Source organism: Cavia porcellus, unplaced genomic scaffold (assembly GCF_034190915.1).
Source record: "Cavia porcellus strain 051 isolate PalLab524CR breed Dunkin Hartley unplaced genomic scaffold, mCavPor4.1 scaffold_2, whole genome shotgun sequence".
In the NCBI taxonomy this organism is placed as follows: domain Eukaryota; kingdom Metazoa; phylum Chordata; class Mammalia; order Rodentia; family Caviidae; genus Cavia; species Cavia porcellus.
The window spans coordinates 123,948,357-123,976,218 of NW_026947485.1; the positions used below are offsets into that span (position 1 = coordinate 123,948,357).

The 27,862-nt window shown below is 35.5% G+C and overlaps 1 long non-coding RNA gene across 1 annotated transcript; it reads right to left on the bottom strand.

Annotated features, from left to right (window-relative positions):
* Positions 1–577: 577 nt before the first annotated feature.
* Positions 578–16,223, bottom strand: LOC134472889 (uncharacterized). The gene is made up of 3 exons (XR_010042895.1): positions 15,724–16,223; positions 4,781–4,953; positions 578–1,705 (listed from the first exon to the last, which is right to left on the bottom strand). It is a non-coding gene; the product is annotated as an uncharacterized LOC134472889 (long non-coding RNA).
* Positions 16,224–27,862: the final 11,639 nt, after the last annotated feature.

Genomic DNA, 27,862 nt, shown 5'->3' on the forward strand with positions numbered 1-27,862 from the left:
AAGTTCAAATCAAATTATAATTGAAGCCACATCAAACAGATGTAACTAGTAATAAAGTATTTTTTTGTCAATTAGTTTTCTTTAATATGTGTATTTATAAAATTTAAAGAGAAATCTACTGATCAGAATCTCACTTTAACAGCCAAATATTTGGCTTTGTTTTTTTCTGAGAGACTTCTGTTCTTTTATATTGATGGTCCTGGTTCACCAATTAATTGCATATAAATAATTTCACAATCTTTCAAATAATTGAATATCACAGTCACTTCTGTGACAATATAGCAAATAGTGACAATAAATAGCAATAAATACCCAAAAGTAAGCCCCTAAGTGTCTCAAACTTAGAAGTGTTTTTTTTACATGACTCTAGATTGTCATTGTAAATCTTTAAGAATTAAAGTGATGCCTAACAATACTCTGAAAATTGCTAATAAAATAAATACACTTCTTTGAAAAAAAAGCAACAAAATTACTCTTCGGTAGTTTAGCATATCACAAACTTAAATTATATTCTTAAATAAAAACCTCAAATTAGAACAAGTAAGGAAAAAATAAGATTTTTATGGACAGCCAGAAAATACACATAGGTCATAGGAAATAATATAGCACTCTAAGATGACTAAAATTTGTTTCTCTTTTAAAAAACATACAGAAGAAATGACAAAAATTCTATTATGATTTGGAGGAAGAATGCTACTTATTTGTTACTTCATTTGGTTTCTTTACTGGGATTTAAGCCAGCTCTGCTAAAACCCAAGAAATGTGTGAATATATAAAGTCTAGCTTTCTCAAATGCTCCCTCTAAGTGCCTTGCTCAGCAACTTGGCAGTCAGTGGCCAGGAGGAGGCCCCAAAGCCAAAGTGAGGGTCACCGTCTCTTTGTGGTCACAGTTTCATCAGCTTCCAAACCTACACTCCTGCTCCTGCCTTGAACTACAAAGGTCTGCATTTCCCTGCCCAGGCACTACAAAACCTAACAAATAAAGTTAAATGAGATGAAATATACCAAAACCAAATCCAGCATGTGAATCCAGTGAGTGTTGGACCCTGCTAATTGTTTACACCCAGGACGGGGAGTGTTTGCTGCTCCGGACTGGGGTTTCAGTGAACTGTTAAAAAAATCTGTAACCAATGAATTGGGAAGGAAGGAGATAGAGAGGGAAAGACAGAGTCAGAGACAGAGGAAGAAAGGAGAGAGGGAAAAGAAGGAGAGGAAGAAAGGAAAAAAGGGAGTGAAGGAAGAAGGGAGGGAGGAAAGGATTCATCTCAACTGGAATCCAGGAACTTGAGCAGGAAATTCGCTTTGCGGGCCTAGCAGTGAGTGAGCAAAACACAGTTAGTCTGCTCGCATTTCTCCCTCTTTTGCTCTCATGATAGACACACACACACACGCACTCTTGCACACACACGCATGCACACGCACACCCACACACGGGCCTCTGGCCCACCCTGCATGTGTGTTGCTAATCTTAAGAAAAACCATTTGTACCTAGAGCTGGGAGTGGCAAAGAAAACCCAGCTGCTTTGCCAAGGCTATTTTCTCCCGTACAGTTTGTGGCAGTGCCACAGAGGAGTCCCCTGAAGAATAGGCTGTGCTTGTCCTGAAGAAGATGCATGCATGTAACCAGAACCAAAGCGCACCCTTGCTGCAGTTTGATAGAAACTTGGAATACATGGGTGCCGGTGTCCTGGGAGGGCAGGGCAGCCTGGAACAAAGAAACAAGATGTGAAAACGACTTGGATAGTGGCTCTCAGTGAATGCTGGCGGCCATGTAACTTTGGAGGCTTTTTTCAGTCTTCTTGGCTAAGCCTTCAGACTGTTAGCACTTCCTAAATGATCGCATGATACCTGTGTCTCCAAGAATGTAACCCACCAGTGTGAGGTTGGTGATCACGATGAGCAAAGCTGCCAGCGGCTTCATCAGGAATGCAAGGCTTAGGTAGAATTAGAATTCAAGGCACCAAAAGCCTCAACACCCAATTTAATCCTTTAACCACTAGGCCACACTCTCTTTGAGGCTCATTAATAGAAACAGCATTGCCCTTTTTGCACAGCTGTAGAAGCCCTATTGATCTGGATCACATAGCACTTAACACTGGATGATTTGGTCAGGAAAAGCAATGTTCACTGTTCCATGGCAAATCAGACAACAATGCTAAGACCTGCCATAGACCCGGGAAAATAGCACAGGAGACGAGGAAACAAACAACCACGAAGAACAAACCCCGTCTGCGTGTTTCACACCGCAAGGTTTTACACTCCCCGAGACAGCAAAGTAAGAGAGTAACTGTTTTAAAAGTAAAACTATTTCTGCCTGACACAGATGTGGATCACGGGAATGGAAACCTAATAAACCAACAGCTGAAGGCCACATTATTTCCCTATCCTCCTCCCCTCGCTCGTTTAGAAAATGACATGTTTTTCTTCACAATGTTTTCCCCCTCCTCTCTCTTTAGTGGCAGTAATGCTGAATGCTCTTGACATAATTCTTCGCTCACCCCTGACAGTCATTTTTTTGAATACTATCCCAGCAATAAAACACCTGACCTCGACTCTTTCAAATGGCCATTGGCTTGGGTTACCCCAATTAGCTAGACTCATTTGGAACCGTCCAGAGCAGTCAGGTGCTGAGGTCCCTGCTAAACTCAGCCTTGCGATTGAATACCTCGTTTTATTCAGGTCAATTTCTTTTTCTCGGGGATCTGTTTATTCCTCTGTGGTGGGAGCCCAGCAAAAATAGCGGGCTTAAACAATAATCTAAAAATATGTACAATTCTGATCCCAAATAGGAGTGCTTCAGAAGTCGTAGAAGGCAACATTTCCAGTTCTCTGAGCGTTCATTTCAATATTTCAGGGTAATTGAGGAAACTCTGCAGAAATGCTAACGAAGCCCTCATTTAATTGAATATGAAGTCTGCATAACGTAATGAAAATACATATGCAACTCTGTGAAGACACACATCTGTGATAGCTGTGCAAAGTTTGGGTCAACAAGATATTTTGGGGTTACAGATTGCCCATGTTAACAGCACACTCTTTATTTAAGAAAATAGCCTTTAGGTAGGAAAGAAAATATGTGCATCCAGGGCTCAAACCGTGCTTGTTACACATTTTTACATGGAAACAATTGTAGGATTACGTTTCAGAAATAAGTTGGAAGTTACTGTAAATAAAACTAGTCAAAATTTCGTAGAGAACTTTCAGGCAGGAATATGGATATGGACACTTCTGAAGTAAATGAGATATAAGAGAAATTAGGAGTATATTTAAATTATGCCCTCTAATTTTTAAAGTATTAAAAATTTAACAGTTTAAATTATTCTGAAATAAATTTCATCTTTATGTATCTGATATAGCAATCTGTTTGTTTATTTTACATTTAATATTTATCAATAGCTATAGGACTTTTCAAGAAGGGTATAATTTTCCTTACAGATCTTTTTAGAATTTGTGTGTGCTGTGCAATTTGATCAGTGCTCACATTTTGTTCTTTCTTTAAAAGAGTAAACTGTAAGATTTCTTGATAGATTAGAAATAAAATATTAAACCCACACAACTGAGGATGGATGTATAATACAAGCTGAAATGAGTGTTTCTTAAAAAGGACTACAAGGTTCCTTTTGACATGCAAGCAATGAACGTAAGGAGGGAAAGAGAAATTGAATTTAGCTGATGCAAATGAAATTAAAACTAAATTGGTTGTCACATCAAACTGATGTTAACTATGTAAATGTTTGCTGTTTATGAGACCATGGTTTAGAGTGTATAATGTAACAAAAAATAAAAATTTTTTCATGTTCATTTAAAATAGAAATTAAAAAGAGACCAGATTGTGAAATTATTTAAAATTGTTGCCACTCATCCATGTAATATTGAAAGGGCTATGAATCATGAAAACTGTGGGCATGGGGTGCCGAGGCAAACACACATGTCCACACACATGCGTGCTCTCCTGGGGAGGCAGTCAGTATTCCATTACATCATTGCTTCAGATGCATTCATTCTCTTCAATATTGTTGGCTGTTTCAGGTTAACTACCAAAATCATTTGCCTGAGAAGCGAGATTTAATTGTCTTACAACTACCTCTGCGAGGTACAATAGGGATTACAAGTACCCATTGATTATACTATTGGGCGGAATAAGGGACTCTTATTCTAGCATTTCTCATTCATTTTGTCATTGCATTCTCTTTGAAAGAGACCAAATGGGTCCCAGCAGGTGAAAGCAAAGAAACCTGAAAGGCCCCCTTTGATGAATGACAATACCACAACCACCCAAGCCCCCCTCATTTTTGGAGATTATAAAACCTTATTAAATCATGCCCTGTTAGATATTGATTGAGAGGAAGCCAAACTAAACCAACAATAGCAGCATGGATCAGAGAACACTGCTTTCATCAATGGGCCCTAAACACAGCTAAGCTTTCAATCCTTTTTTTTGCGGGGGGGACTTTTTTTTTTTTTTACTATTTACTTTTGTTTAAACCAGTATCCCAGAAAGTCATACAATTATAGCTGCTTTGTCAGTCATGAATAGATCGTAGTTGTCTAGCACTTCATCCTTTTGAATGTAGCAGTGTATTGCACAAACAATATTATACTTGGTTAAGATTGGGGATTATCATTATGATTATTTGGGGGGGTGCAATTCTGGGTAATTATCATAATTATTCTTGACTCTGGGACCCCTTTGATAACAAAGCTGCTTTAAGCCTCTTGGACATAACAACCCAAGATACTTGAAAGGAGACTGCTGCCAGCATCAGAGTTGAAAACTCACCCCTATTTTAAGGCTATCTTGATTATCGGGCTGTGTGCGTGCCTGGGCTCTTTTCTGCCATCTGTGAGCTCCGCAGCGAAGAACCCCTTCATGATAATCACTTCGGGGTGACTTGAACATGTCTGCTTGAGAGGAGGCTTCAGCAACGAGACTGTGCTAATTAACTGTCAGCCCTAAAAAAAAAAAAAAAAAAAAAAAAAATCACCAGACTGAATTTTAGAAAGATACTGTACCAAAAATTCCCAAACAAGAATTAAACTCTTTTGCCAGACTACAGCTTGTACTCCTGGTTTCTTCAGGCCTGAGTCTGAGTAAATCTGTTTACCTTAAGTATTTCTCATGTGATAAAGGTTCTCACTTTCCTTGCCAGTTCAGTTGACTCTAGGTAATAACATTTGCTCTTCCTCCCAGACAGCGATTTGATTCAATAATCTTAGCTCCCCAACCACCCCAAAAGAAAAGAAAACAAAAGGAAATAAAAGAAATGAAGGATGCAAAGGAGGAGAGAAAAAATATTCAGGTAACAAAGAACTTTTCATGAAAAAATTGGTAGTTCAAAAACTATTTAGGGCTGCAATTGAAAATACTCTCAGCTGAAAAACTCAAGACACTAAAACTATTAAACTGAGAATATGTTAATATTTATATTAAACTAATATAAAGGATGAATAATAGTCAATTCCTGAAAAGTAATTATTTGAAGAAACAGCATGATGTGCCACGAAAATGACACCTGAAAATATCTGCAGTAGCTGTAATTGCCTTAGAGGACTAGAGAAATAACAAAGAATTAAAAACAATTTAAATGTGGAATTTCTCTTGGTGAACTCTTCTATACTTGATGGATAAAAATAGTCATAACCCCTCGAAAACAGAGCATTAACAAGGATATCTTCTTGAAAGATGTAAACCAGGGATGAATGCAAAAGTTTTATTTGCTCATTAAAATGCATCTCTGAATCTTGATTGTCCAAAATGTGAACAGGAAATAAAATTTTTAGGTTGTATTTATTAATACAAAAACTAAAAATACCCTAAAAATAGTATCTGTTTAGACAACATTTTATTTTCTAATGTTGTATACTTAATTTTACTCAACTTCAAAAATTTTTTAAATTGCATTTATAATTAGATTTTATTATTTAATAACATAAAACTTGCTCAGATCTTTATCATACTGCTATCAGTATTTTTTACTCATGGAATTTCCTGAAATTGTTAGTTTGGACTTTGAAGTTAGGCATTATATTCTTTTAATGCTTTTAAACATTTCACATGAATAATATAATGTATGAATCACTCTTTTCTATTTGTATTTATACTTCTTCCTTATATAACAATCTAAGTGAAAATTTAAACATATAAAATCATGCCTAATACTTTTAAAATCAATATACTAAATCATTATCTTAAAACACTCTGAGCAAGTTATTTAATTGACCAAAAATGTTGTCAAGCCATGTGTTAGATGATAGTTTCCTTTGAAAGTGTTATGCATACATTTTTATAAATGTTGCAAACCAGTTAAACAATCTTCACATTTTCTTATGTAGGACACAGATAATTAAGTGACAAAATCTGTTGCTAATTTTCTTTTCACTGGATTTGAGGTTTTTCAAGTGTTTTTTCTTAATCTTCTTCTGATTAGTTAAGTTCCTTTGCTGATTTGTGTTTCCAAAGAAAATTTGAGAATTGTTTTCTCACGTATGGTAAGTTTTTAAGTCACTCAGCAGACTGCGATTTTAAAGTGTTTTTTTCTCTTAGGTAAGTACTAAAATATGAAATAACTATTTTTAAATTATAAGTGTGTATTTTTTAAACGTCTTTAAATTACATGTCCTATTTTCCACTTTCAAAATGTGTGGTAATTTCAATTCAAGATGACCTAGAAAATTATATTAAAACAATTCTATTTAATAGTAAAGCATTATAATAACTAAACTATTAATATTTTTGTTCATGCCTCCTGCGTATGTGAAAATAATGGTTAACAGTTAGGGTGCCCAAGCACTCATACTGTTAGGTATTTTTAGTTGCCCCTCCTAATAACTTTCTCTTCTGTCACATTTAAAGATTACAAACAAGTCAGAAATTATTTTGGTTTTGACATTAAAGTATAATGATAATTCCAGCTCCTACTACTTTCCTTAAAATTGAAATTTAATTCTGCTTTATCACTGTATCATGTGGCCTTTTATGATTACATAAAACGATCTCATAGTAATTTCTGTGATCAAAGAAAATTTTGTGTTTTTACATATTCGTAAGCAGCTGCTCCCAGTGCCCAAATTGTTACTTATTTAGTGACAGTACTATAAACAATACTGTGAAATGTTTTCAATCAATTTTAATAGAATATAGTGAAAGAGAAAAAATGCTACATATTTTACTTGACATTGTTGAAAATGCAAAAAGCAGCCTATTTCATAGAATTTTTCTCTGTGCCAATCACATAGTTCTTTTCCTTTTCCCTTAAATAACCAATTTATCAATGTGCCTTAGAAAAATAAAGATATTTTTGTCTTAAACCTTCTTAAGTCTTCCAAAACACCAAGCTGTAATGATATATACATAAAACATTATACCTTCCCTTAGAAAAACATTAACTTAAGAAGTCCCATGCTTCTGATATCCAAATAAAAACTGAATAATGTTTTTCAAATTGAATAATCATCAGAAAAATACGCTGAATGCTACTAGCATCAATAACAACAAATCAGTAACAACAAATAATTTCTGCTAGATTATGTATTTTTTTAACTCAGTGATATGTATCAAATTCATATTAAATGAGAATGACCAATTCTCATTTAAGTTTGAGTAACCTTGTTATTATGGCAGCTTTTAGTTAAGTGAAACAGATATTAGATTTTTAAAATTCATAGTAACATTTAATCATCTCTTTCCAGAGACATTTCTCTTATGTTAATTTTTCTCTGTGGTACATTCTTTGGAACCAAATTTGACAAAAATGTTGCAACTGTCATTTCTGAAACTGGTAAGTACCCAAAACAATGCTCTCTCTGTCACAAGCTTTTATTTTCTCTGAATTCCATCTTTTGAAAGATTTAAGAAAATTTGATTTCCCAAGGCACTATTTTTATAGTATGCTTCACCTAGAACTTCATAAAGTTTTAAGATTTGCTTGACTTTCTCTCTGGAGTCTCCACATGAAAATTCTTGCATGGACTTGGGTGTTATTGCTTAGGAGTCCCTGGAATGAAAATAAACCATTGGAACTATTCCATTTCATCAGACTACAGAAGAGATTTTATACCCAGCCACTGAAGGCTTCCTTTTGACCTGATAAGACTTTGTACTTCATCCTCAGTGGTAGTCACAAGTTAGATACATTAATTTTCTCCTTCAGCCTGTAGACATTGGGAAAATCTGCCACAGCAAGTCTGAAATGTCAAACCCTTTCTCAGAAGGAAAACTTGAGAAGGTAAATACCCTTCCATTCAGCTAGCACGTGGAAGTCCGAGGTCTCATTGATGAGTTTCATAAGCAAATCAATCAGCTTTTCCTCTGTCTTCTCTGGAAGCACTGACTGCAAAGCATGGAACATTTTGGCTTGCTTTTTACAGCAAATACCCTGAATGTTTACCATGTATTTCATTGAGGCCACTGCCTTCTCTTTTCTATATTGCCCAAGCTTTTCTTTTGCAGTTGCCCTCAGAGTGAATCTAACAGCTGCTAGAAAAGTACTACTCTTATTTAGTAGTCATATTTTATGTCAAATCCAAAGTCAGCATCTCCGTCCACCAGACTTAATGCCATGTTTCCCAACCTCAGGTCTTCCTTTATTGTACGAAGTTTTCTGTTATAAAAAGTAGTCAAGTGTAGACAAATGTCTTCTCAAGTCAGTTTATCGAAAGAAGATTCCAATATTGGTGTGAGCAGTGGTAATATAGTTGAAATGCGTAGGAAATACCTAGTGGGCTAGAAGCATTTGATTTTATAAGTGGTTGTATTAACCAAAATAACCTGCCACAAGCACTGTAGTCATGCCTTGACCAGCTGCCGGTCCTCCTGTACAAGACTGCAGGCTCTCTCAGCTCTGCATGGGACACAGGTTGTACTTTGTGATTCATGCTCACGCTGACTTTGGATCTAGGCCTGGTGGGTAACAAGTGCTCTTTGTTTAAGTTCATAACAGGAAAAATCTAAGATCGTCCTTAGCACACAGACTAATATTTAATATTCCCTACATAACACTGAATCACCATGTGAATTCTATTGTTAATTTAGATAACTTCAAATTAAAGAAGCACATTGTGTTCAAAAACAAAATGTAGAATACAATAAAATAAGCGATATTAATATGCTAGCATATAATTCAAGTTGAAAATTTTGTTTCACACTAGTCCTTAAGTATTTTCAAAAAGCTTGAAAACAATCCTCTCTGTGATCAATGACCTACATTTAAAATACCAAATTAAGATCAATTGCCAAGTTTAATGATTGTTTTAGGTATATTCTCTAAAGTTTAAATGACATGTTCCTTCTGCAGAATTATGGATGTGCAAAATCTTGAGTTTCTGATTGTCTTTTGTAATAAATTTCTCTATTATTAATAAAGACTATGTATTTATGAAATTATTTTCCCTTCTAAAAATTCTGCTATTATCAATTGCAGTTTATGACAATGAAATAGCTACTTGATTTCCTTGCTGTGGGATAATTCCTTGTCAGGTTTAGCAATGTAAGTGGGAGGGTGTAGAATCTCTGTGCATTTTCTAGTTTCCACTGAATTCAAATTTCTCTATTCTAATTTAGCAGTGATGTTTTCTTAGAACATTAAGTGAGCAAAATTTCATAACTTTCAGGCACAACTACTGTCTCCATCTCTGGAAGATGCCCAAAGTGAAATCAAACGTCCTGATCACGAACGCCTACGTTAGACACATGGGGGGAACTTCGTGACTTTCAGATGGATGACTGCTTTGTCTTTTGTGCTGCCAACTGACTTTTTCTCCTCGTGTATCATATTATGCTACTCTAAATTTTTAAGATCAGCTATAAATTCTCATTCATAATCACTGGTTTTCTCTGTCTGGAAAATTATTTTTCATTTTTGCTGATCTGAAGTGATTCTTTGAATTTATTCTTTTATTATCTGGTTAGTATATTGTGTTATGTGTGTATATCATGGCACAGAATTTAGAAATTAGGTCTCCCATGCTTAGTTATTACAGCAAAAAGTTTGTTTAGTGAGCCCTTCCTCCAATATTGGCTGGAAAAAAATCATACTAGTCCCTTGAGTCATTTTATTTTCTTTTACTTTGCATAAGAACCTAATGAGGAATCTTTTCAATGGCTCAAGGGGAAAAATCATAAAACTCCAGTTCTGATTACTGCGTTTTTTGGGTTTCACTGAGATATTCAGTTTAGAAAAAGAATGTTGGATTATTTGAGGAAAGCTTAATAGTATAAGAAGGTAGATCTGATAACTACGTTCTTAAAATGCTGAACTAACAGGACACTTACTAAGATACTAAGACAAAATTTGAAAATACAGTGGGAATTTGGAGTTATATTAGAGTCCTGGAATTACCATGAGAAGAGCATGAAAAGCAGGTTTCAGAATCTTGTGGAATGATTCCAGTACCAACAGAGCATGGGTGACTGATCATTATTCCCAATAATGATGCCATGATGCTCACTCTCTCTTTCCTCCAGCTGAATGGAGAGCAATTTCCTATGTGTTTTGTTGGCCCAGTCTTAGAACTTTCCTGTCTCTTCACTTGGTTTTCTTTACTTTTCCCTTCTTACTTGTTTATTGCTTTGCTTTACAATAGTTTATTAACTGATGAGTTTTGATGCATTAAAATATGGCTTGTTGCAGTGCGTACAAGTGTTGATGTGGTGCTTAGAGCTCTAAGTTGGACTGTCCTTCAATACTGTAGTCTCAAAATTATTATTTGTGGTACAGGCAGACTTTTAGCTCCAACATCTAATATGTGTGATTATCTTTCAGCTTCTTCTGCATGAAAAAGATTGCAGTATTACTTTCTTTGTATTAGATTTGTAGATTTTGAAGAGATCTTTTCATTTGATTTTTCCTCCCAAGTACTCTAATGATCAGTGGAATTTTATTTTGCATAAAGTGTGTTTAAAGGACCTTTATTCAAGGTCTTGACTGCCATTCCTATGTTCTCTATAGTAAAACTTGCAGTCTATGAGGGCCTGTGCTAAGAGACGTCAGCTGAAAATCAATCCAGTTTCTTTCATGTTTTTGCTAGTGGGATGCTTTGGAGCATATTTCTTAGACTTCTGGACTCTGAGTCCTTCCTTTTTAGAAGGCATTGAGTGAGCCTGCTTTTCTGGTCTACCTATGAGGGCCGAACTGGACTACTAGAAGAATGACAGAGAACTAGATTCAAGGTTTGGTCTTTCCTGCTGAAAAGTCTCTCTCAGCCCTATGAGGTCTGATTCTTTTACCTGAATTTGATCAAAAGACTTTTGCTTTATTTCTTCTATCTATGCATCATCTCTGTCATTCCCTTAGGCATAGCTCTTCCAGAATGAGATTTTCCATCTTATTAATGCCTATTAATGACTGGAGCATTAGTTTTTAAACAACTGGCAGAATCTAGTGCCTGCAAATGGATTGTGTGTTCTTCCAAGATGGTCACCTTATGGAATTTCCTGGTAGATTTCCCTTGTTGGCCTTTTATGACCATGCTCACTTGTTGGATTCCTCATTTTGGGAGTATGGAGATTACAAAATTCTGATCCTATCTCTGCCTCAGTCTAGTAACAGGCAAAGCAAGGATCCAATGAATAAAAGTTGACTGACTGATTTAAAAGATTGATTCTAGTATCAACATAACACAGGTAGATTTGACCATTATTTCCGGTTCCCATGCTTTTACATCTAGATGTGGTGAAACCTTTCAGAACATGACAAATGCCGGCTTGCTGCCTGAATATTTAAAATGATCATTAAACAATAAGTGCTATTTTTTCAAGGAAATGAGACATAAGCTATATCTTTATATGTCAAACATGGATTGTGTTACCCATAGTAATGTTTAGCAAGTAAGGCTAAGCAAGTTAGATCAACTTGGTGCTTTTCTTAAGAAACTTTTACCCTCAGCATAATGTAGAATGCATTTTCAGTACCTAATTCACATCTCAGATATGTAGTAAGGAGAAAAAAGGGGTTTGCTAATGAAAGGCCTTCTTTTCAACAGTATATGAAAATGTAACTATTATTTTGTGCTCTATTTAAATGATCAACATAGCCATAGTTTTTTCTACTTAGAACTGCAAACAACAGATGTTATAATGGACAATAAAGTCCAGTGATGATGGACATTGTTTTCTCTGTTTGAAAACAAAACTCTTGCAGTTCTATAACTCTGGTTTCTTAATGCACAGAAATAAATGCCTCTAATAGCAACACATTAGAAGAACCATTTCATATCTCATGTTTTTCAAATGAAGTTTACATCTGATCTAGTGTGGTCCTAACAAAATAGGACAGATGTCAGATATCTTTTCTTATTAGGCAGTGTTTGAGCATAAACTTCAAAGAATGAGGTACAAGGAAATTTGTATGATATAAGCAGTTTTTATCCACGTGCAGGACATTAAGTTATTATTGACTCAACCAATTTTTTTACCCACTAAACACTATCTGAAGTTGATTGTCTAGATCTATAACTGTCATTTAAATTTAAGTTTTCAGCTATGACTTTCTTTGGGAAAATTTCAGAATGTATTGTGTTAATCATCCCCACATTAGCTTAGTAAATATTTCTCAAGATGGTGAACTAACCACAGTGTTTCTCAGTCACCAGACTCATGTATATTAAATTCATCATTACTTTTCTGTAAACAATCTTAAACAGAAAATCTCTAGAGGAAAAAACATTTATCAAAGTCCATCTGCTTTGATTCTTAGAGTGTAATGTCAACTTGAGAAGCTAAGTAACTCAGCAGTTGTAGAGGACATGCCCCATGGTAGGGTGACTGTTTACACTCCAGGATGTTGTAATGGTTGATTCATTGTATCAACTTCAGAAGTTTAGAATTTTAGCTAAGTGACTCAGCAGGGCCCGAAAGTCCTCACTGTGTAAACTTCCTCAGCTAGTGAAAGAGAAGGCATGGAGGAGATGGTATGAGTGTAAAGGACCCATTCTAGAGTCCTTTTTATGCAGAATAGAGATGTGCTTCTCCCCTTTTGCTCTTGTTCCTTTTGCTATCTTCTGTTGCCTTGAACTATTCTTCCTTTGCCATGCCTCCCTGTCTTGGAGCCAGTGATTATGGACTGAAACCTCCACAAACTGTTAGCTAAATAAAATTTTCCTTCTTTAATTTTGGATATCAGGTATTTTGTTTCAGCAAGGAGAGAAAAGTGACTAAGGCAGAGTTAAATTATTTTTTGGGATTTACACTTTGGCTGAACAATGTGTTTGGTTTCTAATATTTTCTTTTTTATTCAAGAAGATGACAGTGCCTCTTGAAATTTCTCTAACACCTGCACCCCAGAGTCAGTAGCTGGTGGGAGATCAATGCAACAATTCATTAATCCCAGGAATTGTCAAGATGATGAGTTCATCTTGCACTTTCAGTTCAGTTCATCCTTTCCTAAAGCAGAAGAAGAAGGGGAGAAAGAAAGAGAGGGGAGAATAGGGGAGGAGGGAAAGGAGGGGAGAGGAGAACAAAATTCCTTTTCTTTGAGTTACTCCCATGGCAAAACCAAATTTCAGAGCAAGTGAGATTTCTAAGATCATGCTGTGATTTAAGGAAAGGAAATAGTTCTGAAAGTAAAATCACATACTATTTGTGCTTGTACAATGCAGGTTAGGAAACAGAGAGGTTAATGTTTCTGTTTTTGTTTTTTATTTAAAGGGGCAATTCAGACCCTCAAGTGCTATAGCTGTAGTTTCTGTTCTGCAGTCCCTTACTAGAGAAAGAATCATGTATAGTTTTTTGAGTGATTTATATTCTATATCATCCTTGGTGACACTTCCACTCATGCTTCTAGTTTTTGTATTTTAATTTCTGTATTTTTATTCAAAATTTTTATTTTGAAAATCAGTTAGTAAATAAACCTTAGGATATTTTACTATTTTGTTGTAAATGTTGGCTAATATAGTTTTCAGGTTTCAGCATTTTAATTCACTTTAGAAAAAATAAAACGACTATATAGTTATCAAAGCCAGCTATTTAATGTAGTTGTTTTTTAAGGTTAATTGTGTATAGAAAAAATGTCTTCTACTTTATATTTTTATCAGTCATTAACATAGTTGCCATGCTGTGATTTTCTCCTTTATGACTTTCTTTAAATAGACACGCCAAAAGAAATGCTAAGTGAGTCAGTCAGTCTAAAGCCTTCTTGTTCCATAATTAAATATTGTATTCTTAAGGAGGAAAAATTACCTACTTTAGGAATTTGCTTTTAAGAAAAAAAAAAAAAGAACTTTCATTTGAAAAAAATACAGTCAACATAAAAAAATGGCAGTTTGAGATTTTATTAAATGGATGATTGTCTAAAAAATTTAGACAATTTTCATAGTGAAAAACTGGCTATATTCATTGATTTACTTTAAGACTTTAATAAAATGTCACCTGTTTTATTTTCCTAATCTCTAAGTAAAGACAGTTACTTACACAGGTTATTTTGAGGGACAAAATATTAATGATGTTAAATTATTTTAATAAAAGTAAAGCAGCTCTCTGAAATAAAGAGATTTAAATACCATGTACTCTGAACTCCAAATGATGCTTTTGTTTAGCCTTTCAGTTACTTTGTCCATTTTTGATAATAAAAATTAAATGTTTATGATTGTTTATTGGTAGCAAAGTTGAAGTAATTATTATTTAGTCATTTAATGTAACAGAAAAACATAGATAGTAGTAGGTTTTTATATGAATAACTTTAAAACTTTAAATAAAGTTTTTCATTATTTTTATATTTGAAAAGTTTATTTTAAAATATTTGTAAATACATTATTTCTAAGCAAGAGACAAAACTCAAGGGAAACATCAAGGACAATACGACTTCTTTCTTAAGAAAAATTGGGCAAATCTAATTCATATAGCAGTTGTGTATTCTCCTGTCATATCCTATGCTTGAATCTGTCTTAGTAAACTGACCCCCACCAGTCTTTGAGCTGGTTGTCTCAGCTCTCAGTGATGAACAGTTACTTGTGAGTGTAAGATGGAGTAGAAAAAGAACTGGATTAATCCCCATAATTAAAAAATCAGACTCCAACTTCCTCTTTCTAGCCCAGCTAGAACCTGCCTACAGCACAAGACACCACCCACTGTCACCCTCCCAATACCATAGTGTCCCTTCCTGAGGGGAAGGGAAGTTAGACGAACAGAACACAGAGAAGAGGTCCTGACAGCAGAAAATGGGAAGGTGACGTATACCAGAGAATTAAGGCAAAAGGTAGAATGGAGTCTGTTAAGTGGCTCATTATTACTTGAACCTGGGGGTGGGGGGGCAGAACTAGGACAGGAGGAGAAGAGTGAAGAAAAGACATTCTTTTTCATACTTACAGGAGTCTGAAGACTTGAAGTCAAACTGCATAATCTTTAATCCTGGGTGCACCATTCTAGGTAAATTAGAACTAGTTATTGAACCTCGCTTGACTAAATGGAGGCAATAATAGTACTTTTGATAGCCCTGAAGACTTGTTGAGATGATGTATTTCCTTCTAAGAGGCAAAGCTGTCAGAGAAGAGCCTGGCTCCCACAGTAACAGCCAGTTTTGGCTGTATTTCAAAGATAGCTTCATTTCAAAAGACCATGATAAATCAATCCACGCATAATGTTGGGAGCAAGGTGTGACTTTCAATTCTAGCTAATTGGAGGCCATCTGTTGACAAGAATTCTCATCCCAAGGTTCAAGGACTCCTGCCACACTCAAGGCTTCCAAACCTTTATGGTTTTCCTGCAGAGAAGGGTATTAATTTCTAACTCACCTCCATGGATGTCCAGATGTTAACAGATATGCCTGCCTTCTTCTCTTCAAATTCACTCAACAGGAAAAGCGACTGTGTGACCACATCCAGTGCCAAGGGATGGACCTGGTGCAGTCCACCCCACTGCCACATCAACTCTAAAATCCCTGGGCTCTTGTGTCTGTCTGTTGCAGGTGAACCGCTCTGTTCTGAAAAGGCCTGATTTTAGAACACTCTCTTTTCTCTCAAATACCCTTTTTCACTCAGAGGATTGATAGGAGTCTCGCTGGTCCTACGTGCTGGATTCTACTCTTGAAACTGCACCAGTAGATCAGCATCTCCAGGCCCAGAGGGATTTTTGTAAGTTCTCTTGATGAGGGAGCTTTAGTCACTCTCTGACTGGTACGTACTGAGGAAAGGAAAGTCTGGGGTCCTCCGGCTACAGACCAGACAAGTATAGATGTGCTAGCTATGGAAAACACATGGTTGATGGGATTTCGGGTCCAAGGAATACAAGGCAGACCACAAGTATCCCTGACTTGGCCATCTTAAGGAGCATTACAGGTTAATTCAATCTGTAATTATTATTTGAGATTAGAATAGAGAATTCTCTCCTCACCATGCACTTTTGATCCTGCAACAAATGTGTAATTTCCCAGGCATTTCATCCCAAGGTTGCAGCTGGTTGCATTTGAATTTACATACTCTGAAATTATTTGCATTTGATGCCTCAAACTCTTACTTTGCAAGTTATTTGATATTCAACAGTCCCTTGAATCTTCGTAATTTCTTCAAAGCTCTTTTTTTCCTTAAATATGGAATTTTGTGCATTCCTTTATTTTTCGTTTTTTAAAAATCTGAAAATAAATTAAACATGGAATTCTCTTTATTTTTTCCTTTTTAAAAAATCTGAAAATCAATTAAACTTCCATAGTCTCAAATTGAATCAAAAGGCTAAATCCAAGTGATTAAAATAAGTTCTGAGTTCACAAAATCTTTTTCTTATTGTTATCAATAATCACTGTGTAGTGATCGTTTTGGCAGCACATATGAGAATAATCACCATGTGATCTCACATTTTCAAGTTAATGGGGATCTCATGTTTTCTTAAGTAAGTTTTGCCTTTTCATTATACCTTTTCTAGGAGGGCATCGTAAAGGTATTGATTAAAAGAATTTTCACAATTAACTTACATAAGAAAACTGAACTATAAATAAAGCAAATAAGATAAAGTTGGATAACAGGAAACAGGGAAATAGAACTTTTGCCATAAGGAGGAAAATCAAGAGGTCGAGGGAGGACAGAAAAGGGGCAGGAAAAGAATTCAGGTGCATTGGATCCACTCCCCACAAGGAATGCAATCATTATATATTGTAAACATGAACTAAGTAAGTAAATCTTTTGGGTGACGGAATTAAAGTAACTATAAATGTTAATGTTTAGATAGATCCTATAGCTAACATATATAGGCACAAAAGCACTATCTTCAATGTGGATATACATTTTAAATAATAGAGAGTTTTGCTAGAAGATAAATAGGTAATATGTAGGATATCAGAAAGCATATGACAGGTGGACTGTGTCTTGAGCTCCCATTTATATATTAAAAATACAAAATGAGAACCAGAGTTAGACTAATCTCAGTTCTGTTCATCATCCCCAAGCCTCCAACCTTATCCCTGTTTCTCAATTTGGCTTCACTGACCTGAATTCAGATATACTGTCTGAAACTGGGGCACTTTTATTACTGAGTGAATTGTTTTGGGGATCTGCAATCTCTTATAATCAGATGAATTATAAAATTTCAATTCTTTAGAAAATGAGAAAGTTACAGTTCATTTTCATTCTTGTTGCTAATAGTGCCCAACACAGTAAGAGCTGCACCCTGCGTTTGTGTTGTTCCCCCTTCAGCCCCTGCTCTTCCATCAGCTGCTAATAAACATGTGACCCTGTAAGGAAGCCACTGCTAAATCCACCCTGCCCACAGTGATGAGCCTGCTGGTGAGAGTGTTTGAGGCGCACAGATAACCCCCTCAAGAAAAAACATACATCACCTTGTGAGCTGCCAACAGTACTCTGCATTGCTTTAACTGAATGCTAACATTTAATAACTTGCTACAAACATCTGTATGTGAGAAACTTGGACTTTATAGAATAAACTAAAAAAACCATCCACTGAAGCACAATAAAAGAATACTTTTAGAATAAGAATTGAATTTTTAGGTAAAATTGAAGCAGGAAAGTATATATATGTATACACACATATACACTCATATATATATTCAAATTATTTAACAGAAGACTCTTATTTATTCATCTTTCATAAAAGTAGATGTGTTTTATATGAAGTCTTAACTTTGTTAATAATGCCCTTTGTGATTATCTGATTTAAATCAATCTATGTGTTTTCAGATGTGATAGTTAAAGTATAATTAGTATGTACAGAGATATTTACTGTCTACAATAAATATAATTAATTAGACAGACTACACAGAATTATTTTGCATGCCATAAATCACTTTTGATCTCAACAACTGGTTCTACACAATCTCCAAGTAAACTGAATGTTATTTGACTTATCACTAAAATAATTGAATAAAGAGAAGAGCTGGGTAAATGGTGTGGAAAAAATATCTAACATCACCCTTATCAAAATTAAAGTTGTTCTGAAAATAAAACAATTTCAGCTTCTCTAGCTAATGCAATCATTTTCTTACCTTTATTTCAGCAACATGCTTTTCCCGTCTCCACACAATGTAATCTATAGAGTAAGTGTTCTCGTGATGCCTCGCTTCCATCAACTTGATATTTTCCTTTTAATATTTTTCCTTTTAATGAAATTTTCCTTTTAAAGACATAGCTTTGTCTTTGGACAGAGAACAATTGATTCCACATGTCATTAACCAGGCCCAGTGAACACTGTCAAGCATTTCAGGCATTTGCTTGGGGCAGGGGAGGTGTTGGGGCAGGGAACCGCTAGTAGCTAAAGATTATTCTTGTTGATACTAAGACTAAACTATCATTGAAAGTTATAAGCATATAATGTTGTGCTTTGGATTTTTGAACATCAGATTTTTGCTTTCCCTCACTTCTAGAGTAAACTTAAACATAGGTTAGAAAGCTTTTAGATCTGAGCCAAGAGAATCTTTCATTTGGTTGTATATGACAAAGCTAGAGAGGAATACTGGAGTGAATTTCCTTTTTCAGGTTTCTGGAAATTTGCAAGATATATTTTTTCTCTCTCCTTCCTCCCTCTCTCTTTCCATTGAGATTCCCATCATGTCCTGTATGAAAAATGAACTGCATTCTCTGATATGTTAATATATTCTAAAGAAGCGGTTATTAGTGAATGAATTCAACCTCCTCCCAGACCTACACATTATGGGAAAATCATGATGAAATGAAGGGGATCTCATTGTTTGGAATACATCCCACTGTGGACACTTTCACTGTTAGACAGGCCTCATCTGGTTTTTAGGTGATTGTGGGATTTTGCTACTTTTATTACTGACCTATATTACCTGGTACATTATGAGAATAAAATGCAGCTTGACTTCCGTCTCTTAATAGAAACCTAATGCTCCCACAGGAGCTTTTAGAGACTTACACCTTAAGTTCACCTGAGGCAGTTTTGCACAATTATAACTTAATGCAGCTGGCAGAAATCTGAATTTCTAGGTAACTCAGAAAAACTAACTCTTCTTTAATTCGAATGTTCTCAGATCTGCAGCTATCAGAATCATTGTTCCACCCAAGGAAATATATGAAAAGTTCCTAGATTCCTAGAGAAAAGAGAAAAGACTTGCCTGGGTTCTCAGAATATTCTAGAAATGTTTTCGAAGGAGTATATCTCTGTGATTCATTTTCTACAGGAAAATACCCTCCGTGACCCCTGTAGTTACACTCACCCCACTTTCCAGCGATCCTCACTTGTGTGTTTTCTACTGTAGATCTAATTCCCCATTACTTACATCTCTTAATAGAAAACTTCTAATTTTCTAAATTGTCAATAATTTGACAGCCATTAGACATTACTTGGGCTAAGGTAACAGGAAATTCTAGAGTTTAGTGTGTGTCATTGCTATCTCAGGGCAAACAGCAAATTATCTTTTGTGTCCATCTACGGCTTTGCCTTAGGAAAGTATTTATAATATGCAGTGATTTATTGTGTATACCCACTGAATTACATGTTTGGAGTGTGGTATTTTATTGAATCTCATAAGAACCCAGGAAAGCAGAAAATAGGCATTTCCCCCTTTGGCAGGGGACTCTCACCCCTCCTACCAGGGGCTCCTGTGGAGCTGAGGAAATCAGAAACTGGTTGGCTACAAATTTGTTCCCCAAGTGATTTTGACACACAGGACTTCAAGAAATGCTGATATATGGATTTTCACATACAATTGCAATATATATTTGTTCATGTTAATTTCAGTACAAGCTTATAGTGACCTTGGGGACAATGTCTGGCCACTTCCTGTCACCTCCCCACCTCTGCTCTCCAGACTCCAGAAAGTGAGCAGCGGCTTTCCTCCATGAGGTTTCCTCCTTGGGGTGGCTGACTGTGGAGTGAAACCCCTCCAACTGTGAGCCCAGTTACATCACCCCTCCTTAGTAATCCTCTCCTCCTTTAGACTGCAACCATTCAGTGTTTTGTCACACAGAGTTTTACAGATGATTTAATATTTTAAGAAAATCAATAACAAGACCAGCTCTTGGTGTATGCACATGGGTGTGTGTGTGTGTATTACTGAGGACTGAACCTATGACATTTGCAATGAGTTACATCCCCACTTCTTTTTAAAATTTTTATTTATTTATTAATTTATTTTTATTTTGAAACAGGGCCTCATTACAATGCCCAGGCTGGACTAGAATTTGAAATCATCCTGTTTCAGCCTCTCAGGATGCTGGGAGTTTGGGGCATGTCATCACACCCAGCAAGACCGTTCTTATGATTCATGAAGCATTCTGTGAGTTTAGGAGACACAGAGATTTCTATAAAGGTCTACTAAAGCAGAAAGCATCTAATTGTTGAGGGAAAAGCAGAAAATGTAACCACAATAGCATTATTTGATGTGATTTCTGCTGGCCCTTTCATGTTTCAGATATAGCTTTAGATTCTAAGGATAAAATGTAGATAAGAACAATCATGAAGAGCATCACACCTGAGCACAGTGGGATCTGTGAGTTGAAAATGTGTTGCTGAGAATTTGGGGAAAATAAAGAGGCTAGATTAATCTGGCCTGAATCCTGGAGAGGAGAAACCTTCATGGAGTAGCTATTTTGAAGGTCTACAGTGGCTCCCCCTTAGACACACACCAGTGTGCTAATCACCACACTCATGTGAATATAATACTCAAGACTGGTGCATGAACCAGCGAAAGGATTAGGGAAAGAGTGAAAGAAATATCAACCACTTATAGGACCAGAAATAGTGCACATTCCCATCAGTCAAACTGGAAAATTTCATAATCCATGAGACATTGAATAGAGGGTTTTATACAAACAGCAAAGAATAAAGAGCACTGAACTATTTGGAGGTCTGGGTTTTCCCAATGTATTTTAAAAATAAAACCCAAAAGGATCAAACTGGTTCTAAAATCATTTAACTGTATGAAACAACAAAGCTCAAAAAAATCTATAGGGACAAAAAATAATTGTAGGACTCAGCAAAGTAAAATGTACAATGTGTGGATCTGATATAGAAAGTTTCAAGTATACAAAGAATAGGTAAATATTATCCCAATAAGGAGAATATGGACCAACCCAAAATGACCATGAGCTGATACAGATGATAGCATTACAGGAGAAGGACACTAGACGGCACTATACTTGCAGTATATGTGTTCAATACCTAGGAAAAAAAGTAAACAAGTACATTACAAACACAAAAGACACAAAACTGATCAAACTAAATTGAAATTGTAGAGAAAAATGGTAATGCAAATAGTGAAAAACTGGAATTGCTGCAGACTAAACGTTAGAGAAAGAAAAGATAGTGAACTTGAGGAAGCAATAGCAGCCACCCAAACTGACACAGAGAAAAAGATTCCCGTGTTTACGAGCCCACCAATGAGAACCTAACAAACCTATAAATGGTCATCAATGCTAATGGGGTGAATAAGAAAAAATACAAAAACAAGAAAGCCAAAGTTTCCAAATTTGACGATAACTGTAAACGTTCAAGTTTAAGACCCTAAGTGAAATCCAAGCACAAGAAACATGAAGAAAACAAAATCAATGATACAGTGCTTGGGGGTGTACATCACATACAGAAGAACAAAAATAAGACAGATTTATTATCAGAAATAAGGGAAGTGAAAGCGTGGAACATTATCTTTAAAGTACTGGGAGAGGTTTTTTGGTCTGTTTGTTTAAATGTCGATCTCAGATTTGTTACCCAGTGAAACTATTTTTCTTTTTTGTTTTTCTTTTTGAGACTATTTTTCAAAAAACAGGTTAATAAAGACATTTTCAGATATAAAAATGCTAAAAAATTTCATCAGCAGCAGACACAGACCACAAGGGAAGTTTCTAGATGGAAGGGAAAGATTTTCAAGATGAGCAAGGCAAAAATTAAAAACTAATCCACTTGCATTTTTATGAGGAAAGTTTCCCTGGAATGTAGCTGTTTCACTAACTTATAAAATATCATCTACGACTGCTTGGAATGAGGGCAGAGCTGAGTAATGCAGCTGAGATTTTAGATCTGTGATCTTGACAATGTTTCTGTGCCCTTTACAGAAAAGGTGAGCTGCCCTTGATCTGAATGAATTTATGACATTAAATATCCATATAATAGATAACAAGAAAGATCTCAAATCAATGACTATAGTGTGGGCATTATAATATTAGAATAACGAGAGCTGAAGTAGAAGAAAGAAAATTTTAGATGATCAGAAAGAAAAGTGAAATAGAAAATACAAAGGAACAGAAAAAAATCAAAGATACTGAAATCCAGTTTTGTGAGCAGATGAGTAATATTGGTAAATCTCTCCCCAAATTTCCAGGATAAAAAAGACACAAATTTCCAAGATTTTGTTTTGTAGTGTCAAAATCACTACAAATTCTACAGATACTAAAAAGATAAGAAACTATTACTAACAACTCAGATTAAAATAATAGATTCTTCAAAACTGTGAAAGATCACAGAAACAAAGGTAAACCAAATAATGCAATGTCTAAGAAAGATGTTTAATTTATAGTTAAAAACATTCCAATATAAACAACTGCAGGTTCAGTCTACAAGGAATTAATAATACCTAGCATACACAATTTGAAAAGGAAAAAAATACTTCCTAAATTATTTGATGAGACTATCATTATACTGATATGAAAACTATCAAGACAAACTTAGAAAATGACAGATCAAATTTATGTATATAGATGAAAAAATATCCTTACAAAATTCCCGGTCACTTAGAGAAGTGTCTTAGTAAAATTTTAGCGTGCAGATTCCAACAGTACGTAAAAGGAGTAACACCTTAAATGGGGTATATTTCAAAAATGAAAGATCAATTTAATACTAGAAAATTAATCAATTTAATTCACCATATTAATAAGCAAAAGTGGTATGTGATTATCTCAATAGTTGCAGAAATGGCATAAAGTATTTCACAAAGGGCCAGGGACACAGGTCAGTGGCACAGTACTCTGCCTGGCAAGCATGGATCGTGAGTTTGATTCTTAGTACCAAAATTTTTTTTTTCACAAAATCCAACTAGGATTCCTTATTAAAAAATACTCCCAGCAGGTTAGAAATAGAAAAGAATATCCTAAGCAGGCAATGATATTTTACAAACAAAGCTACACCAATGTCATATTGTTGTAAAAAAGAAAAAGCTCTCTGCTTCAAGATAGGATAACTTTTTCTCCTTCCATGTACTCAAAATGTCACTGGAGATTTTAGCAGGTATAATAGAATAGAAAAAGGAAATCAAATGCATGCAGGTTGGAAAGAGCAAGACAAACTGTCTTTATTCAGACATGACTGTCAATGTCACAAACATGACAGACACTACAGAAAATCAAGGAGACTCAGGGAAATGCTATGTGAGCATAGCAGGGTTTGTAGGATTCACGATCAATAGAAAAAAGTCAAAATTATATTCTTACATAATTACAATGAAGAATTTAAAATTGCAACTTAAAATGTACTTTTAATACGGTACCACATATCATGATATATTTAAGGATAAACCTCAGGTTGCAAATGCTGAAAGTGTCACACTCTGATGTGGAAAATTGAGAGTCAAATGGGGGTGGGAGTTATACTAAATTCATGGATCAGAAGCTCTAGTATTTTTAAGGATCAGATCTCCTTAATTTGATCTGCAGCCTTAATCTAGTTCAATCAAAGTCCTAGTATGCATTTTGTTTCTTGGTGGATATTTGTAAACTGATTCAAACTTCATATTTTTAATTAGAAACCTCAAGTAGTTTAAACAACTTTGAAACAGAAGGATAAAGTTGGAGGACAGGCACTCCTGGTTTGAAGACTTGCTACCACTTGTTACAATCTGCATAGCGTGGAACCAACATAAAGACAAATAGGTCAGTGAAGCAACGTAGAACCTACAAGATGACTCAGGCAATGTACCTGATTTTTGTGCAAGGCAATTCAATGAAGAAAAGAAGCTTCAGAAAATGATTCTGAAATAACTAGATATCCATATCAAAAAAGAAAGAAAGAAAGAAAGGAAGAGAAAAAATGTTCATCTATAGGTCACACCACAAAATAATTCAAAATATAGCATAGATCAATGTGTGAAACTGAAAACAATAAAACTTCAGAAGCATGCATAAGAGGAAAAAGAGTTTTTTTTTTTTTAAATGACACTATAAGCACAAACCAGGAAAGATTAGATTGATAGATTAGACTTCATAAAACGTAAACTATTGTTTAAAAGGCAAGATTAAAAAGGAGAGCTTGCAAGTGGAGTGACACATTCATTCTGGGAATCTCATCACTCTGGGAAGCTGAGGCAAAAGGATTACAAGTTCAAGGCCAACCTGGACAATGTAGCCGGATCCTGTCTCAAAATAAAAAATAAGAAAAGAGCTGGAGATGTAGCTCAGTTTGAAGGCCTAGAGTGCAAACCTCAGTACCTGAGTACCGCGAGGGGCAGAAGAGAGGGAGAGGAGGGAGAGAGAAAAGGAAGGAGGGGCAAAGACAGAGAGAGAGAGAGAGAGAGAGAGAGAGAGAGAGAGAGAGAGAGAGGCAGGCAGGCAGACAGACAGACAGACAGACACAGAGCTGCTGCCGCCTGCCAAAGTGAAAAGGCAGGCTTGAAAAATCATGATGAGTCCTCTTTTACCTTTTTCATTGAATCTGGCCCCGTTTGAGTTCTGGGTCTTTCTCACAGTCAAAATGACCATGCAAGGTAAGTACCTGGAATTGATTCAGGATACGAGGCAGCCAGGACAGCACAATAAAGGCACCAGTGTGAAGGGACTTCCAGAGCTGCTTCAGAAAATAGCAAGGGCAACAGAGCAAGTGTGTTTGTAGGAAAGGGGAAGAGTTTACAATTAATGACACTGTTTTACTAAAACATTGTTAGAATTTAAACATTATCATATTTTTGTCATACCTCATAGTACTAGAATTAAAATATACATTGTTTTTATTTTAAAGAGGGAAAAATCACCCCCCAAAAAACACAGGTGAGAAAAACAAGCAAAAGAGACAAAAACAAAACAAAAACCCACAAAACAGTAACAATATAGGCTTTCAAAACAAATGATAGGAATTGAGCAATGGTGGTTGTTTTACAGCTCGTATAAATTTTCCCTTGCCTCTTTTCAAAATTAAAAAGAGTCTTTTGAAAATCAGAAATCTAAACTATGATTAGGAATAAATTAAAATACTCATCCTGTTATGGTTCATACTGCGTTTCACACATAAACCATCGCCTCCTCTAGTCACAAAAGTCTTCCTTACATTTTCTTCCACAGTTCGGTTTGTGCTTCACCTTTTGGTTATCAAATGCATTTTGAGGTCATTTCCATGTTAGATACCAAGCAGGGTTTGATATGGTGTTTTGCATACAGAGGCTTGTGGTTCCTGTTTGAATTTTCTGAGTATTTTCCCCACACTGAAATACTTCACCAATTTTGGTGCCAACTACCTGCTTTTTAAAAAAGCTGCAAAAATTTGGGGGGTGGCATTGATGTTGTAAATCAGCTCGGGTAGCACTGATATGTTACTATCAGTTCTTGTATCTCCCTATTTCTTTAATTTTTTTCCTCTTGCTGTCTAGCAAATATTGGATCAGAACATTTTAATTTTTAAGAACTGTAGGTAGGTGCTATAGCTGTATATAGTAGGATGATTTTCACAAAATTGCTCAGAACTGAAAAAAGCAAAATACCATAAAGATAAGACCAGGCAGTGCTATTTAAATCATCTTTGACAAAATTCAGTGCTTTAAATGCCTGGTTCTTTTTTCTGAATTGTATTTCACAGAGACTGGATATTAATTCCAATGATCTACCATGGCTCAGCGTAGTTTAGCAACTCACAATTTGTAGAACACCTTCTAAAATAGCCTGTTATAATGATAATAGTGATCTTTTGCTGATGGATTGGAATTTTGACAAAAAACAAATGTCATTCAAAATCAACATTAGCAAAACAGAATGAGAGATTAATCTAGTTAAGGCTCTGTGGTTAAAAATGCATGATTTTTTGCATGTATATAAACTGGTTTTGAAGAGAATTCTATTTAAATTTGAGGTGACACTGCCTCAGGTCACCTAGAACTAAGAAGTATCTCACAAAGAATGAAATCTTTTGTTGGTAAAACAGTATGCTGGGTCATGAAGAGTTCTAGAGTAAGAGAAAGTAAACCCTGGTTTTCTTTCCACGTCTGACAGAACCTACCTGTGAGGCTGTGGGGGAAGGACCCAGCTTGTCTGGGAGCCACTTGGCCCTCACTATAGTCCTTTTCATCACAGATCTCTGGGCCTCACTCTACAGGCTGTAGCTCAGAGACTAAAGGCAGGCGAGTCTTGGGAATTTGTGCTTCTACTTGCTTTTTTTTTTTGCAGCATGTCTGTAGACAGGCTTTGAGGATTATTGGAATACATAATCTTTAGAATTCTAAAGTCCGATGCTTCTGTAAAAGCAATGAAGATGAATGGAGATTCCCCCTCTCTTCTAATCAGTCCCTAATGATCACAGCTGCTGATTAGAGGAAAAGGAAGGTTCATTTCAAATTAAGAATAATTATTGAAATAATGAAAATAAGAGTCCTTAATATCAAGTAGTTAGTGCAAGCAGCAACGAATAAAAGAGTGTTCCATTGTCCTCTGCCTTAAGATTCTAAAGAATATTGACAATTCTCCACTTCCTCCTTTCAGGAAGTAGGGGGAAAAAGATGAACTTATTCAGAATTCTGTGTACTTTGCCCTTTAGAACTAGATGGCGTTACTGAAAATAATATGGATTCCGGCACATTACAATATATAAATATCAGAACCTGAATATGAATGTGAAGCACATCTTTGGCCTTTGGGATATTAAAATGCTTGATGAGCCCTGGACACACATTACGTATAAAAAAAAGAAAAAGTGGTCCTTCTAAGGTATGTTAAGATCCCACATAAAAAAAAAAAAAAAACAATGTCTTCTTTGCTGTCCTCTATAGCACCTTGTGTACATTGAATTTTAATAGCTATTCAATAAGAAACAGCTATAATACTTATCATCATGAATTAAGCTAACTGCAACTAGTATCTTGGCAATAGGAAGAAGGAGAAAATAGAGTAACTTTGAGGTCGCATAGTGATAGATACACATTCATAACTTCTTGGAATATCTTAGTTGTCTTTATAGTACCTTCTGTTCTACAACTAACTCATTGAATCTGTGAGTTTTTTCTATTTTTATTCAGTTTAAGTTTATACATGCAGTTTATGTATAAACTCACCCATTCATACATTTGGCAACATTTTTTTAAGTACACCCTGTGTGCAAAGTACTTCTTGGGCACGTTAGAAAATTCATTGACTCTTTCCTTATAGATTATCTTTTCTTCTGTAATTAATCATACCAAATACTTTAGCCAAAGTATCTCCCACCCTTTGTCTCAAAGCCTGTGTTTTTCTTAGGCCTAGAAACATTTATGTCCCTAGGTCAGAATGCATGACGTTTACTATC